Source organism: Hemitrygon akajei, chromosome 7 (assembly GCF_048418815.1).
Source record: "Hemitrygon akajei chromosome 7, sHemAka1.3, whole genome shotgun sequence".
Taxonomy (NCBI): Eukaryota; Metazoa; Chordata; class Chondrichthyes; order Myliobatiformes; family Dasyatidae; genus Hemitrygon; species Hemitrygon akajei.
The window spans coordinates 184928006-184945002 of NC_133130.1; the positions used below are offsets into that span (position 1 = coordinate 184928006).

The following is a 16997-nucleotide window of genomic DNA, read 5'->3' on the forward strand; positions in this document are numbered from 1 at the left end:
CATAGGAAGTCATTCCTGCCTGTGGCCATCAAACTTTACAACTCCTCCCTCAGAGTGTCAGACACCCTGAGCCAATAGGCTGGTCCTGGACTTATTTCTACTTGGCATAATTTACCTATTATTATTTATTATTTAATTATTTATGGTTTTATATTGCTATACTCCTACACTATTCTTGGTTGGTGCGACTGTAACGAAACCCATTTTCCCTCGGGATCAATAAAGTATGTCTGTCTGTCTGATTAACTTTGCCTAGCTCAAAGTGAGAGTTTCCAAACACAAGAGGTCTCGGCTTGCAATGTCAACTGTACTTTATTCCATAAATGCTGCCTGGCCTGCTGAGTTCCTCCAGCATTTTGTGTGTGTTTCCAAACACAAGACTGCATTCCCTTTCCAAGTATTGCTGATTCTTGACTCTCTTCTCCTTCTGTGTTATTAGACAAGGGGCGATAGATAAGTTTGTGGCCTAAGGTAAAAGGAATTAATTTTAGAAAACCTAGCACATTTATTTTTCAACATAGTCCCCTCCTACATTTACACACTTAGTCCAGCAGTCGTGGAGCATATAGATCTTGGACCTCCAGAAAGTGTCCACAGCAGGGGTAATTGATAAGTTCGTGGCCTAAGGTAGAAGGAGATGAGATATACAGCTCTCGTTACATGCACATGCAGTTCTACTCTTTGAGTGACTATGCAGAAATTTGAAGTTAATAACTCATCAGTTAATAACTCAGGGGTGATTGCTAAGTTCATGGCCTAAGGTAGGAGGAGATGAGTTATTAACTTCAAACTTTCTGCATAATCACTCAAAGAGTTGACCTGCATGTGAATGTAATGAGAGCTGTATAACTCATCTCCTTCTACCTTAGACCTCAAACTTAACAATCACCCATCTGTGGACACTTTCTGGAGATCCAAGATCTGTATGTTCCACGACCGCTGGACTAAGTGTGTAAATGTAGGAGGGGTCTATGTCGAAAAATAAATGTGCTAGGTTTTCTAAAATTGACTTCTTCTACCATAGGCTACAAACCTATCAATCACCCCTTGTATAGTAAAGGGATGGTACTTCAAATTCCTGCCACATTGAGTCACAATGGGGCAATTCTTAACGTATTCATCCATGGTCTATCGAGACTAATGGAGGCCTGTGGCGACCCAATTACTAGCACACTCGAACCGGCTGACAATTAGCCAGAGTGCAGGCACAAAGGAAGAAAGCCTGAGGGGGTTTCAGTACGTGCCTCTCGAGGTATCCGGTGGGGGAGACAGGCTTTAAAGCAAGACTGTGAAGTTGAAATAAACTTATTCTTTGACTGCAGTTTACCGACTCCGTGTCGTTATTTTAGCGCTGCGTGTAGCACACCGCTACAATTGGTGACCCCGACGGTCCAAACGTTTTTGGACCGGAGATGACTGACGCCGCATCTGTTAATGCGGTTTCCTTGAAGCTGCCAAGCTTCTGGACGCTACAACCTCACCTATGGTTTCAGCAAGCAGAAGCCCAATTCCACGTTCAGCAGATAACCTCAGAGGACACCCGTTACTACTACGTGGTGAGCTCCCTCGACCAGGACACAGCGGCCCAGGTCGCGGAGTTCGTACAGTCTCCCCCGGCGGACGGCAAGTACACAGAATTCAAAGCCCTGCTCATAGGGACTTTCGGGCACTCCCACCACGAGCGAGCTGCCCGTTTACTGCACCTGGATGGCTTGGGAGACAGGCCTCCATCAGCTTTAATGAATGAGATGTTGTCTCTGGCCGACGGACACACACCCTGCCTCATGTTTGAGCAGGCATTCCTGGAGCAGCTGCCCGAGGACATACGCCTGCTGCTGTCCGATGCGGATTTCAGCGACCCCCGGAAGGTGGCAGCCCGGGCGGACTTGCTGTGGAATGCCAAGAAGGGGAGTGGGGCGTCCATCTCACTGACCACCCGGCCACGCTCCCAGCAGCAAACCAGTCCAGGCCCGGCTGCAGAGCCCGCTAAACCCAGAGGCCAGGGTGTGGAGCCCAACGAGCAATGGTGTTTCTACCACCAGCGGTGGGGCGCAGAAGCCCGCCATTGTCGCCCGCCCTGCCAGTTCCCGGGAAACGCCAGGGCCAGCCGTCGCTGATGGCTACGACAGCTGGCCATCGGGATAGCCTCCTGTATGTGTGGGACAGCAGGTCGGGACACCGGTTTTTGGTCGACACCGGTGCCGAGATCAGCGTCTTACCTCCGACGAGTTACGACACCCGCAGCAGGGCGCCAGGTCCCCCCCTGCGGGCCGCGAACGGCAGCACTATAAGGACTTATGGCACCCGTCCGGTGCAGCTACGGTTCGACTCCAGCCAGTTTACGTGGGACTTCACACTGGCCGACGTAGCCCAACCGCTTCTGGGTGCGGATTTCTTGCGGGCTCACAACCTACTGGTCGACCTGCCCAGAAAGAGACTGGTTCACGCCGAGACCTTTCAGACGTTCTCCCTGGGTGCAGCCCAGTTGCCAGCCCCTCACCTCGGCTCCATCACGCTGTCCGACAACGACTTCACCAGGGTCCTGGCGGATTTCCCATCGGTTCTGGCACCGCAGTTCGCGGCAGCCATGCCCCGACACGGCGTACAGCACCACATCCTGACCCAGGGACCACCCCTCCATGCCCGCGCTCGGCGGCTTCCCCCGGACAAGCTCCGACTGGCGAAGAAGGAGTTCAAGAGGATGGAGGAATTGGGGATCATTCGGTGGTCCGACAGCCCAAGGACCTCCCCCCTGCACATGGTGCCCAAAGCAACAGGGGGCTGGAGACCATGCGGCGACTACCGCAGGCTGAACGAGGCTACAACACTGGACCGCTACCCTGTGCCGCACATTCAGGACTTTGCAGCAAACCTGCACGGCGCACGGATCTTCTCCAAGGTAGACCTCATCCGCGGATACCATCAAATCCCGATGCATCCGGACGACGTCCCCAAAACGGCTCTCATCACCCCGTTCGGTCTTTTTGAGTTCCTCTGCATGCCGTTCGGCCTGAAGAATGCCGCACAGATGTTCCAGCGGTTGATGGACGCAGTGGGACGTGACCTGGACTTCGCATTCATCTATTTGGACGACATCCTCATAGCCAGCAGCAGTCGTCAGGAGTATCTGTCCCACCTCCGACAACTCTATGCCCGGCTGAGTGACTACGGTCTAACAATCAACCTGGCCAAATGCCAGTTCGGGCTCGACACCATTGACTTCCTCTGCCCGCTAAGGTAGATGCGGTCCGCCATTTCCCCCGACCCATCACGATCAAAGGCCTTCAGGAATTCGTAGGTATGGTCAATTTCTACCACCGCTTCCTCCCTTCAGCTGCCCGGATCATGCGCCCCCTGTTCGCCTTGCTGTCCGGTCCGGGCAAGGACATTACCTGGGACGAGGTGTCCGCCGCCGCTTTCATTCAAACGAAGGATGCCTTGGCGAACGCCGCGATGCTAGTGCACCCCAGAATGGACGTCCCTACTGCCCTCACAGTGGATGCATCTAATACGGCAGTCGGTGGGGTACTGGAGCAGCTCATCGCGGGCTGCTGGCAACCCCTGGCGTTTTTCAGCAAACACCTGCGGCCACCCGAGCTCAAATACAGTGCTTTCGACCGGGAGCTGTTGGCGCTATACCTGGCAATCCGGCATTTCAGGTACTTCTTAGAAGGTAGGCCCTTCACCGCGTTCACGGACCACAAACCGCTTACCTTTACATTCACAAAGGTGTCCGATCCCTGGTCGTCCCGCCAGCAGCGCCATCTGTCCTACATCTCTGAATACACGATGGACGTACGGCACGTCTCGGGTAAGGACAATGTCGTGGCGGATGCGCTCTCTCGCCCTAACATTCATGCCCTTTCCCAAGGGGTAGACTTTGAAGCACTGGCAGAGGCACAGCTGGCAGATGAGGAGATCCCGAGTTACAGGACCGCAGTCTCCGGTTTGCAGCTCCAGGACCTCCCCGTAGGCCCAGGTGAGAGGACCCTACTCTGTGACGTCGCCACCGGCCAGCCCCGTCCCGTCGTCCCGGCACCTTGGCGACGACGTGTTTTCGACTCCATTCATAACTTGGCGCACCCCTCCATCCGCACTACCGTCCGGATGGTCTCCAGCAGGTTCGTTTGGCACGGACTCCGCAAGCAGGTCCGTGAATGGGCCAGAACGTGCATGCACTGCCAGACAGCCAAGGTGCAGCGACACACCAAGACCCTGCCGCAGCAGTTCCACCCCACCCACCGGCGTTTCGACCACATTCATGTGGATATCGTGGGCCCCCTGCCAGTGTCGCGCAGGGCGCGGCACCTCCTGACTATCGTGGACCGGTTCACAAGATGGCCAGAGGCGGTCCCACTCACCGACACCACCTCTGAATCTTGCGCCCGGGCACTGATCGCCACCTGGGTGTCCCGCTTTGGTGTACCGGCCCACATTACCTCCGACAGAGGTGCCCAGTTCACCTCCAGCCTGTGGTCAGCGATGGCCAGCCTGTTGGGGACTCAGCTGCACCACACCACTGCCTACCACCCACAGTCGTACGGACTGGTGGAGCGTTTCCACCGTCACCTGAAGTCGGCTCTTATGGCCCGCCTGCGAGGAGCTAACTGGGCGGACGAGCTTCCCTGGGTCCTACTCGGCATCCGCACGGCGCCCAAAGACGATCTGCACGCTTCGTCGGCCGAGTTGGTGTACGGCGCACCCCTGGTCGTTCCCGGGGAGTTCATACCAGCCCCAAGGGGGCGAGAGGAAGAACCCGCAGCAGTCCTGGGCAGACTACGCGAGAGGCTCGGTGCCCTGGCCCCCATACCCACTTCGCAGCATGGGCAGCACCCGACCTGCGTACCCAAAGACCTGCAGAACTGTAAGTTTGTGTTTGTACGACGGGGCGGGCATCGGCCACCGCTGCAACGGCCCTACGAGGGGCCGTTTACGGTGATCAGAAATGACAGGTCCACGTTCGTGCTGGACGTTGGGGGGAGAGAGGAGGTTTTCATGGTGGACCGACTCAAACCGGCCCATGTGGACTTGGCGCAACCGGTCGAGTTTCCGGCACCGCGGCGCAGAGGCCGACCTCCCAAACAGGGTCCGGCCCAGACTGTGGACATTGGGGGGTGTATCGCCGGTTCTGGGGGGGGTTATGTGGTGACCCAATTACTAGCACACTCGAACCGGCTGACAATTAGCCAGAGTGCAGGCACAAAGGAAGAAAGCCTGAGGGGGTTTCAGTACGTGCCTCTCGAGGTATCCGGTGGGGGAGACAGGCTTTAAAGCAAGACTGTGAAGTTGAAATAAACTTATTCTTTGACTGCAGTTTACCGACTCCGTGTCGTTATTTTAGCGCTGCGTGTAGCACACCGCTACAGGCCTACACTACACCAGTCTCTGACTCTTGCTTCTCTTCTGTTCAGTGAGGTAGGAATTTCATGATGCTGCCACCAAGAGATCTTACTATTAAGTTACTTATCAGTTTCACAACATGACCTAACTTTGTCCACTTCCCTTCTTTTCAACATCAAGGCTCTTAATAGCAATTGATTGATAACGATAGGGGAACCTATTGTCCAGTTCTAGTTTGGAATAATTAGATCATTGCCAATCTGCATCTTATACTTCATCACCCAATTTAAATACCTACTGCTTTTGTTTACTTTTAAATGTTCTATTGTTCCATGTTTTAACAGCATTTTTGTGAGTTTAAATTAAAAATGACCAACATTTTTCATAAAGTGAATGGTTCCAGGTTTCGTCAATCTGTAGGATAAGATATGCTTCCTGACATCACCGTCTAAAAAACCTTGGTTTTACTTTATGATTCCACTCTCTTGATCGGCATTTTCCCGTAATTAGTTTTTACAATAAGATTCAGTCAGTGAGATCGGCTTTAGGTACAGAAGAACACACACAAAATGCTGGAGGAACTCAGCAAGCCAGGCAGTGTCAATGGAAAAGAGTAAACAGTTGAAGTTTTTGGACTCAGACCCTTTTGTTCACTCTTTTCCATAGATGCTGCATGGCCTGCTGAGTTCATCCAGCATTGTGTGTGTGTGTGTGTTGCTTTGGAATTCCAGCAGATTTTGTCGTGTTTGTTTAGGTACAGGACACTGCTGTAGGGAAAATACCTTTGCAGGCTGAGAGAGATCACATGGATGGCAGCTATATCCTCTTACTCTTAGGTGTCAGTTCTGTGCTGATTTTCATTTCATATTCATCAAAAACAATGGCAAATTTGGGCTAAAGTTTCTAGTTTTCATCTTCTTTTTGCACATTAGTCAATTCTTATCTGGTTTGAATTTTTGCTGATAAATCTTCAGCAGTGCTCCTCAGCTGTACCTCTCTCAATTCAACACTCCTCTGAGATCTGTGCTCCGTTAATTTCAATTGCTTTGCACCCCAGCTTTAATCATTCTCACTGGTATCTGTGGCTACATCTGATGGGGCCATATGCTTTCGTTTCCACTGTGCAACTGCTGATAAGTACCCTCTTTGACCAATCTTTTAGTTAAATCCCAACATCTATTTTTATGTAGATTGGCATCAAATTTTCATTGATATAATGTTCCTGTAAATGTACTTTTGAATGTATTCAAAATAAAACCAGGAGATGTTAACAATAAATTGTTCGACCTTCCAATCATCACTCTCGCTAGTCCTCCCTTTCATGCTCGAAATAATTTTGGCATCCAACTGTAATAATTATTCCAAACAATTCTGGATGAGTAAACAACTTTCAGTCATGTAGCACTACTAACAATATGCTTCCCAGAGGCATGATCTTAAACAGTTATTCATAGGCCAATGGAGGATATACTGGAATGGTTTTAAGGACTTGAGGAGGATGGAGCTTGTTCGGGGAAATGTACAGATGGTTTCGATACCTTGAATTCCAAATTTTTAAACCTTGTAGGCTAGAAACTGTTGGGATTATAATGAATGTAGAAGCTTGGGTCAACCAACTGTTCATTGAAAGACAGTGAGGCCAGGGGTGGTGAATGAGGAAGACTAGTGTATGTTTCATGACAATGAGTTTTGAAGGTTGAGTGAGAGAAAGCCAGCTAAGGGAAGTTGAGAATGCTTGAGTCTGGAGTGATGAGAATGTGGTATTCTAACTACAGTGAAACCTGAATCATCAACCTGCTAAACCTTGTCGAAACACAACAAAATTCATAACATTTGAAAATTTCACCTCTGTTAATTGGTTGTCTGAAACTCACTTTATCTTGAGTCTTTTACCTGCTCATTATTTTGCTGTTTTAAGCAATTGGCACAGGAAGTTATTCTTTATGGAGTAGCGGTCCTTAATTTTAGTGTAAAACTGCAATGTATACAACACCGGTTATGGAGATACTAATAAAGCCTAAACACAATGTTACTGCACCCCCTAGTGACTTAGTATAAACATTACAAGTTACTAAAATAAACAAATTAGAGAGGGCAATATCATTGGACCAAGCAGCACCTGTGGAAGGAAAACCAGGGTAACTGCAACAGATCGAAATCTTTTATCAGTTGGTAAATCGCTGGGAGGTGAGGGGAGAGAGGAATGGATAGGACAAAGTGAATAGTGTTGTTGGGGTGAAACCAGGATTACTGAGAATGCAAGAGAGTGAGAGAGTGTGCAAGAGAGAGAGCACGAGAATGTAAAAAAGAGAGAGCACATGAAAGTGAGAGAGAGAGAGAGAATGCATGAGTGAGAGAGCGTAAGAGCAAGAGCAAATGAAAGGAAGAATGAGAGAGTGCAAGAATGAGAATGGGAGTGAGAGAGAAAATGAGTGCGTGAGTGAATGAGTGAGAGCGAGAGAACAACAGAGAGAATGAGAGAGCGAGAGAGGGCAAGCACAAGAGCAAGAGATTGAGTGAGAGCAAGAACGAGCGAAAGAGCGAGACAGAGAGAGACAGCAAGAGCAAGAGAGAGCATTTAAGAGTGAGAACGAGAGCAAGAGAGGTGAGAGAGAGGGAAGAGAGTGAGCATACGAGAGAGTGTGAGAGAGAGTGTGCAAGAGAAATATGTGGGAGAAGCGACAGCAAGAGAGAGTGCACGAGAGCAAGGGAGAGAGTGCATGAGAGCGAGAGAATAAGAGAGAGAGAGAATCTGAACAATGCAATATGCTCTGACTAATGGAAGCTATGACATGCTATCACTTTGACGATGCAAAAACTTACAAAATATTGAAAATCATAAACCGTGTCCTTTCAAACAACTGGTTATCTTAATTATGGGAACATATAGTACTTCACATTTCCTCTGTGTAAAAAAACACTCAAGAAATTTGTGCGTGCCACAATTGAAGCATTTTTTTTAAAGCTGTAAAGAGAGAAGCGAAAACCATTCATATCCATCTTATATGACAAACACATTAGGATATGGGGGTTCTCACAGTCTATAATGGAGACGAGGGAAATCGGGACAGTGTAACAATGCCAGGTGAAGCACACTAACTCCATGTGCATTTATGTCCTTAGTATTCCAAATAAATTACAACGAATGAAGGACTTTAAAGTTAAAGCACTGTGGTATTTTACAAAAAACACAGCAACAAATTTGAACATACTAATTCTATATTCCATGAAAGGCTAATACTTTAATATTATTAACTGAGGGATAAATATTGGAAATTCATCTGGAAGGACTTACCTGCTCTTCTCTACAGAGAGCTGCAGGATCTTTCAATTCTACCCAAGACAAAAGACAGTAGCTGGGTTTAAAGTCAGATCTGGAGTATAATACTTTCTTAATGCTGTACTTGAGAACAGATTTTTCTAAAGTGACTAATGTAGTTTGAAAAACACTTTTACAGCTAATTACATGTGTTGAATTTGCATGTTGCATTATAAAATTTATAAAGATCTATTGGGAACAGCACAATACATGCAATTCGGATAAAAGTTCAAAGTATATTTATTATCAAAGTACGTATACTATATACAACCTTCAGATTTGTCTCCTTACAGGCAGCCACAAAACAAAGAAACCCAATAGAACCCATTAAAAAAGACCGTCAAACACACAATGTGCAATAGAAAAGAACAAATTGTGCAAACAATAGAAAGCAAGCAGATAACATTCAGAACTAAAGTTCACGAAAGTGTGTTCACAACCACGAAGCCAGTTCATGCTGTAGCCGGTCCTGGAGGCTGTCGTTGCAGGCCACACCTAAGTTCAGCACAGAGACAGGTAAACCTCTCAGGGCAGAGAACTAAACACCACAACTTGTCTTTCACCTCCGGCCCCAACTTTTCAATTTGGCCTGGCGCTTTAATTGGCCAAAGCTCAGCTTGTTCCTCACTCTTGGACCCAGGTTCTGTTGCTTTGATATGCTCTTGGGCCTGGGCCTCGCCACCTTGATTTGGCCCACACCCGACCTTTACAATCTGGCCTGGCACTTAAATCGGTCAAGCGTCAGCTTGTTCCTCGTTCTCAGGCCTGGTCCGCCATCTCGATTCAGCCGGTACACACCAAGCCGCAATCTCCCTGAACCTACAAGATTTCCGTTCTCACTGCAAAAATGCACGGTCATATAGGTGGTTCTAAAGCTCAAATTCGAAAGGGATGGTACAGGCTACTGATTGCAGTGATCGTTGTCCAGAAAAAGTGTGATTACGCAACTATCACAAAGTTGAAATTAATGAACTGAATTTTCTAACCTCCAATAGTATAAAAGATTATAATGCTTGACACAAACTACTAGAAACATACATGAAGTTGACAATTATGTTTCTTCCCCATAAATGAAAATTGTGTATAAGTGCAGTGTTAGTGTCATAGTAGATTTGAGTCATGATCCATTCAGTTGAAGTAGGATTACATCCAACACAGTGATGAGAAGCACAGAGAGTAAGCAACAGACGTAGATGAACAAAAGGTTATGGAAACAAAACTTTCCCTTCAAAAAATAATATACAATTTCCATGTTCAAAACTGACAGCGATTTAACAGTGGCCATTCAGAGATTAGGAATGAGAGGTGACTCACAATGATCAGCAAGAAATGTACATTAAAAAGCAATGTTTTGGCATTTGAACAACAGCCAATCAGAGATCAGGATTCATTAGCAAGGGCAAATAAAAATAAGGTAGGGGCAAGCGAAGCAGCCTTTCTTGGAGTAGCCATTGCTGGAGTGGACAGTGTTAGAGTGGGAAGTTAAGGCTTTAGGTCTTCAAGGCTTCAGCGAGAAGAGGCTTGAGTAAGAGAAGGCAAAAAGGTGTCAGTAGATATTTTTTCATTTTATTTATTGTTGTGCTCTTTATAATTGCACAGTTAGAACAGTAGGGATGTCAGGCAGAAAAGTTGAATGTTCCTCTTGCAGGATGTTGAAAAGCAGGGAGAGCTCCAGCGCCCTTGACAACTTCACTTGCAAGAAGTGCATTCAGCTGCAGCTTCTAACACTCTGCGTTAAGGAGTTGGAGCTGGAACTGGATGAAATCCGGATCATTCAGCAGGCTGAGGGGGGTGATAGACAGGACATATAGAGAGGCAGTTACACCCAAGTTGCAGGACACAGGAAACTGGGTGACAGTCAGGAGGGTGAAAGGTGTTAAACTGCTCTGCAGCCATCCCCCTCAACAACAGCTATACCACTTGAGATAGTGTTGTAAGGATTGAGACAGGGCAGGTGACAGAAGTTTGTGCGGGGGAACACTTAGCATCTAGTGATCATAATGCCATTAGTTTCAAAGTAATTATGGAAAAGGGTAGGTCTGGTTCTCAGATTGAGATTCTAAATTGGAGAAACACCAATCTTGTGGTATCGGAAAGGATATGGCAAGTGTGGAATTGGGCAGGCTATTTTCTGACAAAGAAGGACTTCACAAGTACACTTTTGAGGGTATAAAGCTTGTATGTCAGAATTAAAGGCAAGGAAAACAGATTTAGGGAACCTTGGTTTTTGGGAGGATTTGAGGCCCTGGTTAGGAAATAAAAAGGTGCATAGGCAGGTAGGAACAAATGAAGTACTTGAGGAGTATAAGGCATGCAAGAGAACACTCAAAAAAAGAAATCAGGAGGGCTAAAAGAAGGCATAAGATTGCTCTAGCAATCAAGGTGAAGGAGAATCCTAAGGGGTTCTACAGATATGTTAAAAACAAAGGGTTGCTAGAGACAAAATTAGTCCTCTGGAAGATCAGTATAGTAATCTATGCGTGGAGAGACAAAAGAGATGGAGAAGATCTTAAATGTATTTTTTGCATTGTATTCACTCCGGAGAAGGACACTGAGTCCCTACAGAAGTGAGGTAAAGCAGTAGTGAGGTCATGGACCTGATATTGATAACAGAGAAGGAGGTGATTGCTATCTTGAGGCAAATTAGGGTGGCCATGTCCCCAGGGCATGTCAAGGTGTACCCTTGGATCCTGTGGGAGACAAATGCAGAAATTGACAGGGCCTTAGCAGAGATATTTAAATCATCTGTAATGACAAGTGGAGGATTGGAAGAGCTAATGTTGTTCTGCTGTTTAAGAAAGGCATCAGTAGTTATTGGAAGGTATTCTAAGGGACCAGATACGAGTACTTGGATAGACGAGAACTGATTAGGGATAGTGAGCATGACTTTGTGTGTGGCAGGTTGTGTCTAACTAATCTTATAGACCACTTCGAGGAAGCTACCAGGCAAGTTGATGAAGACAAGGCAGTGGCTGTTGTCTACATGGACTTCAGCAAGGTATTTGACAAGGTTTCACATGGGAGGTTAGTCAAGCAGGTTCAGTCACTTGGCATTCAGTAAAATGAGGTAGTAGTGGATTAGACATTGACTTTCCAGTAGAAACCAGAAAGTAGTTGTAGGTGATTGCCTCTCTGGCTGGAAGCCTGTGTCTACTGAAGTGCCGCTGGCATCAGTCCTGGGTCCACTGTTGTTTGTCTTCTATATCAGTAATCTGGATGATAATGTGGTAAACTGGATCAGCAAATCTGCAAGTGATACCAAGTTTGGGGGTGCAGTAGACAATGAGGAAGACTATCAAAGCTTGCTCTGGGATCTGGACCAGTTTGGAAAATGGTAGATGGTATTTAATGCTGACCAGTGTGAGATGTTGCACTTTGGGTGGAAGAACCAGGGTAGGTCTTACACAGTAAGCAGTAGGGCTGAATAGATTCAGACTTTATTAGGAGTATTGCGTGCAGTTTTGGTACAGGAAAGTTGTAAGTAAGATTGAAAGAGTACAGAGAAAATTTAAAACCATAAGATATAGGAAAAGAATTAGGCCTTTTGGCCCATCAAGTCTGCTCCATTTCATCATGGCTGATCCATTTTCCTTCTCAACCCCAATCTCCTGCCTTCTCTGACGAATCAAAAATCTACCATCCTCTGCCTTAAATATACCCAATGACTTGGCCTCCAGTCGCCTGTGCAACAAATTCCAGAGATTCACCACTCTCTGGCTAAAGAAATTTCTCTGTTCTAAAAGGATGCCCCTCTATTCTGAGGTTGTGTTCTCTTGTCTTATACTCCATAGGAAACAACCACTCAATCAAAGCCTTTCAACATTCGATATGTTTCAATGAGGTCATCCCTTATTCTTCTGCATTCCAGAGGCCATTCCAGGCCCAAAACATTCAAATACTCTTCATATGACAAGCTTTTCAATCCTGGAATCATTTTGGTGTACCTCCTTTGAACACTCCCCTACATCAACATATCCTTTCTTAGATAAGGGGCCCAAAACTGCTCACAATACTCCAAATGAGGCCTCACCAGTGCTTTATAAAGCCTCAACATTAAATCCTTGCTTTTAATATTCCTGTCTTTTTGAAATGAATGATAACATTGCATTTGCCTTCTGCACCGCTGACTCAAACTGCAAATTAACTTTTAGGGAATCCTGCACTAAGACTTCCAAGTCACTTGCACTTCAGATTTTTGAGCTCTCTCCATTTAGAAAATAGTCTACCCTTTTATTTCTTCTATGAAAGTGCAAGACCATACACTTCCTGACACTGTATTCCATCTGCCACTTCTTTGCCCATTCTCTTAATCTGTCCATCCTTCTGTAGCCTCTCTACTTCCTCAGAACTACTTGCCCCTCCACCTGTCTTTGTATTGTCTGCAAACTTGGCCACAAAGCCACCATCCAAGCCATTGACAGATACTATGAATTGAAGAGGTCCTGCTACAGACTTCTGAGAAACATCACTAGTCACTGGCAATCAACCTGAAAAGGCTCCCTTTATTCCCACTCCCTGCATCCTGCCATGCAGCCACTGCTTTATCCATGCCAGTATCTTTCTTGTAGTACCATGGGCTCTTAACATGTTAAGCAGCACGTGTGACACCTTGTCAAAAGCCTTCTGAAAATCCAAGTCCACAACATCCACCGATTCTCCTGTGTCTATCCTGCTTGTTATTTCTTCAAAGAGTTCCAAGAGGTTTGTCAGGCAAGATTTTCCCTTAAGGAAACCAGGTTGATGACGGCTTATTTTATCATGTGCCTCCAAGTACCCAAAACCACATCCATAACAATTGACTCCAAAATCTTCCCAACCACTGAGGTCAGACTAACTGGCCTGATTTCCTTTCTTCTGCCTCTCTACCTTCTTGAAGAGTGGACTGACATTTGCAGATTTCCATCCCTGCAGAACCATGCCAGAATCAATTGATTCTTGAAAGGTCATTACTAACGCCTTCACAGTCTCTTCATCCACCCCTTTCAGAACCCTGGGGTGTATACCATCTGGTCCAGGTGACTTATCTACCTTCAGTTTCCCAAGAATCTTCTCCCTAGTAATGGCAACTTCACACACTTCTGCTCCCAACATTCAAGACAAGTCGTCACTTTTATTGTCATTTCGACCATAACTGCTGGTACAGTACATAGTAAAAACGAGACAACACTTTTCAGGACCATGGTGTTACATGACACAGTACAAAAACTAGACTGAACTACGTAAAAAAAAACACAGAGAAAGCTACACTAGACTACAGACCTACACAGGACTGCATAAAGTGCACAAAAACAGTGCAGGCATTACAATAAATAATAAACAGGACAATAGGGCAAGGTGTCAGTCCAGGCTTCGGGAATTGAGGAGTCTGATAGCTTGGGGGAAGAAACTGTTACATAGTCTAGACGTGAGAGCCCGAATGTTTCGGAGCCTTTTCCCAGACTGCAGGAGGGAGAAGAGATTGTATGAGGGGTGCATGGGGTCCTTCATAATGCTGTTTCCTTTGCGGATGCAGCGTGTAGTGTAAATGTCCTGATGGCGGGAAGAGAGACCCCGATGATCTTCTCAGCTGACCTCACTATCCGCTGCAGGGTCTTGCGATCCGAGATGGTGCAATTTCTGAACCAGGCAGTGATGCAGCTGCTCAGGATGCTCTCAATACAACCCCTGTAGAATGTGATGAGGATGGGGGGTGGGAGATGGACTTTCCTCAGCCTTCGCAGAAAGTAGAGATGCTGCTGGGCTTTCTTTGCTATGGAGCTGGTGTTGAGGGACCAGGTGAAATTCTCCATCAGGTGAACACCAAAAAACTTGGTGCTCTTTACAATCTCTACCGAGGAGCCATCGATGTTCAGTGGGGAGTGGTCACTCTGTGCCCTCCTGAAGTCAACAACCATCTCTTTTTTGTTCACATTAGGAGACAGGTTGTTGGCTCTGCACCAGTCCGTTAGCTGCTGCACCTCCTCTCTGTAAGCTGACTCGTCGTTCTTGCTGATGAGACCCACCACGGTCTGACATACTGCTTGTGTCTTCCACAGTGAAGACCAATGCAAAATACTTATTCAGATCATCCGCCATTTCCTTGTTCCCCCATTATTACCAGCATCATTTTACAGCAGTCCAATATCCATTCCTGCCTTTTACACTTCTTGTATCTTTAGAATCTTTTGGTATCCTCTTTAATATTACTGGCTAGCTTACCTTCATATTCCATCTTTTCCTTCTTAATGGCTTTTTTAGTTGCCTTTAGTTGGTTTTTAATAGCTTCCCAATCCTTTTAAGTTTCCACTAATTTTTATGCCGTCTCTTTGGCTTTGACTTCTCTTGATAGCCACGGATGTGTCATCTTGCCTTTAGAATACTTCTTCCAATTTGGGATGTATATATCTTGCGCCTTCCAAATTGCTTCCAGAAATTCCAGCTATTGCAGCTCTACCGCTATCCCTACCAGTGTTATTTTCCAATCAATTTTGGCCAGCTCCTCTCTCATGCCTCTGTAATTCCCTTTACTCCACTTTAATACTGATACATATGACCTTAGCTTCTCCTTCTCAAATTGCAGGGTGAATTCTGTCATTTTATGATCACTTCCATCATCTTAAGTGTTCAGTTACCTAAAACTTCCCAATCAATACTGGTTCATTGCACAACACCCAATCCAGAATTGCTGATCCCCAAGCGGGCTCAAATTTACAAGGATGTTGCTGGAACTGAAGGACTTGAGTTATAAGGAAAGATCAAACAGGTTAGAACTTTATTCCCTAGAATATAAAAGATTGAGTGAAGATTTGATAGAGGTATACAAAATTATGAGGGGTATCAATAAGGTAAATGCAAGTAGACCTTTTGCACAGATTGGGTGAGAGTAAAACTAGAGGGCATGGATTAAGAGTGAAAGGTGTAAAGTTTAAGGGGAACCTCCTTCACTCACAGGGCAGTGGGAGTGTGGAGCGAGCTACCAACGCAAATGGTGGATGCGATTTTGATTTCAACACTTAATAGACATTTGGATAGGTACCTGGATGGGATGGGTTTTGAGGGCTATGGTCCCAGTGTAGTTTAAATGGTTTGGCAAAGACTAGATAGGCCGTAAGGCCTGTTCCTATGCTCTAGACTTCTATGACTAAGACAAAAAGACTGTTTTTTAAAGATGAACAATCACTTTAGTTATGTGTATATTCATTCAGCAATTGAAATAATGTTTATCAGTATGTAGAAATGTTCAACCCACCATATGGCAAATGCTCTGCAGGAGCCTTCCTTTTTGACCTCTGCTTTTCTGAAATCAACTGCAGTCATATTTTCATTTTCAGCATTAATGCACACATAAAAATCAGTCTGTGGCAGTGTAACTACAGACCACCATCATTATTTTTAAAAGTTGCACATTGTTCCACCATCGGGCTCCTTTCTCAAAAGTATTATTAAATCACCTGTTCCCCAGTTTAGAGAGAAAGAGTAGCCTGTCTACTCGCTTTCTGTCTACTATACGACACTGAGCTGTCTGGTCTATGCAGGCTAGTTTCCAAAGATCAATCCTCGAACCTCAAAACTGTTTCACCCCCCCCCCCCCCCACCACAACTAATGAAACACACACATTCTGCAGTTTTCTTCAACAAACTGCTGTATCAGATACCTGATTGAATCATTTATGTATCCGACTGTACAAGACTACTGTAGTGCATGTGTACTAACTCACACGTGCCAATGCAAGCAAATCAAATGCAGATATTCACCTACAGTTAACCCACTGAATTCAGCTCAGCGTCTAAACAGTGAAATATCTTCTGACAAATATACTGCCAATATTGTCATACTTTAAAAAAAGCTCATTTAAAATGTGTTTTACATTTTTGAAGTAAAAAGCAAAACAATAAATCATCTTATTCAAGCAGTGTTATCTTAGAAATAACTGTTCCATTGAACTAAAAGCTACTTCAATTTTTATCTTGTCATAGTTAAAGGCAACTTTACGTGACAGCCAGGTTTATTTCAAAAGTTAACCAATTCATTTTCAGAATGTGGTGGAAATAAATCAAGTGAAAGATTTGTTTCTGCTATTGTCTACCAAGTAATTTGAAGGAGATTATCTGTAAAAATAACTTATAAACAGTGATTTTCTCTTTCCATCCAAACTCAAAAATTTGGACTTTCTTCATTTTATACCGAGACCAACTTTTTCTTTCCATTGCAGGCTGTCACTTTAGTGGAAGTCCATGACAGGAAGCTGTAGAATGAAAAGAAGCTCTAGTCTTATGACTATCAACAAATTTATAATAAAATTGATGGCAACCATTATGCCAATCTCATGCCTATTATAATGCTCCTGATTTCAAAGGA

General features: G+C 45.5%; 1 protein-coding gene across 4 annotated transcripts in view; it reads right to left on the reverse strand.

Annotated features, from left to right (window-relative positions):
* The window catches only part of usp20 (ubiquitin specific peptidase 20), a 181985-nt gene that overhangs the window by 76787 nt on the left and 88201 nt on the right, over nt 1-16997 (reverse strand). For 3 of the 4 annotated variants that reach the window (XR_012099762.1, XR_012099763.1, XR_012099760.1), the window contains one exon: nt 8636-8673. The gene's annotated coding sequence lies outside the window, so the exon portion shown is untranslated. Of the gene's footprint in view, nt 1-8635; nt 8674-16865; nt 16885-16997 lie in introns of those variants that run through there. The other variant, XR_012099761.1, reaches the window with a different exon arrangement.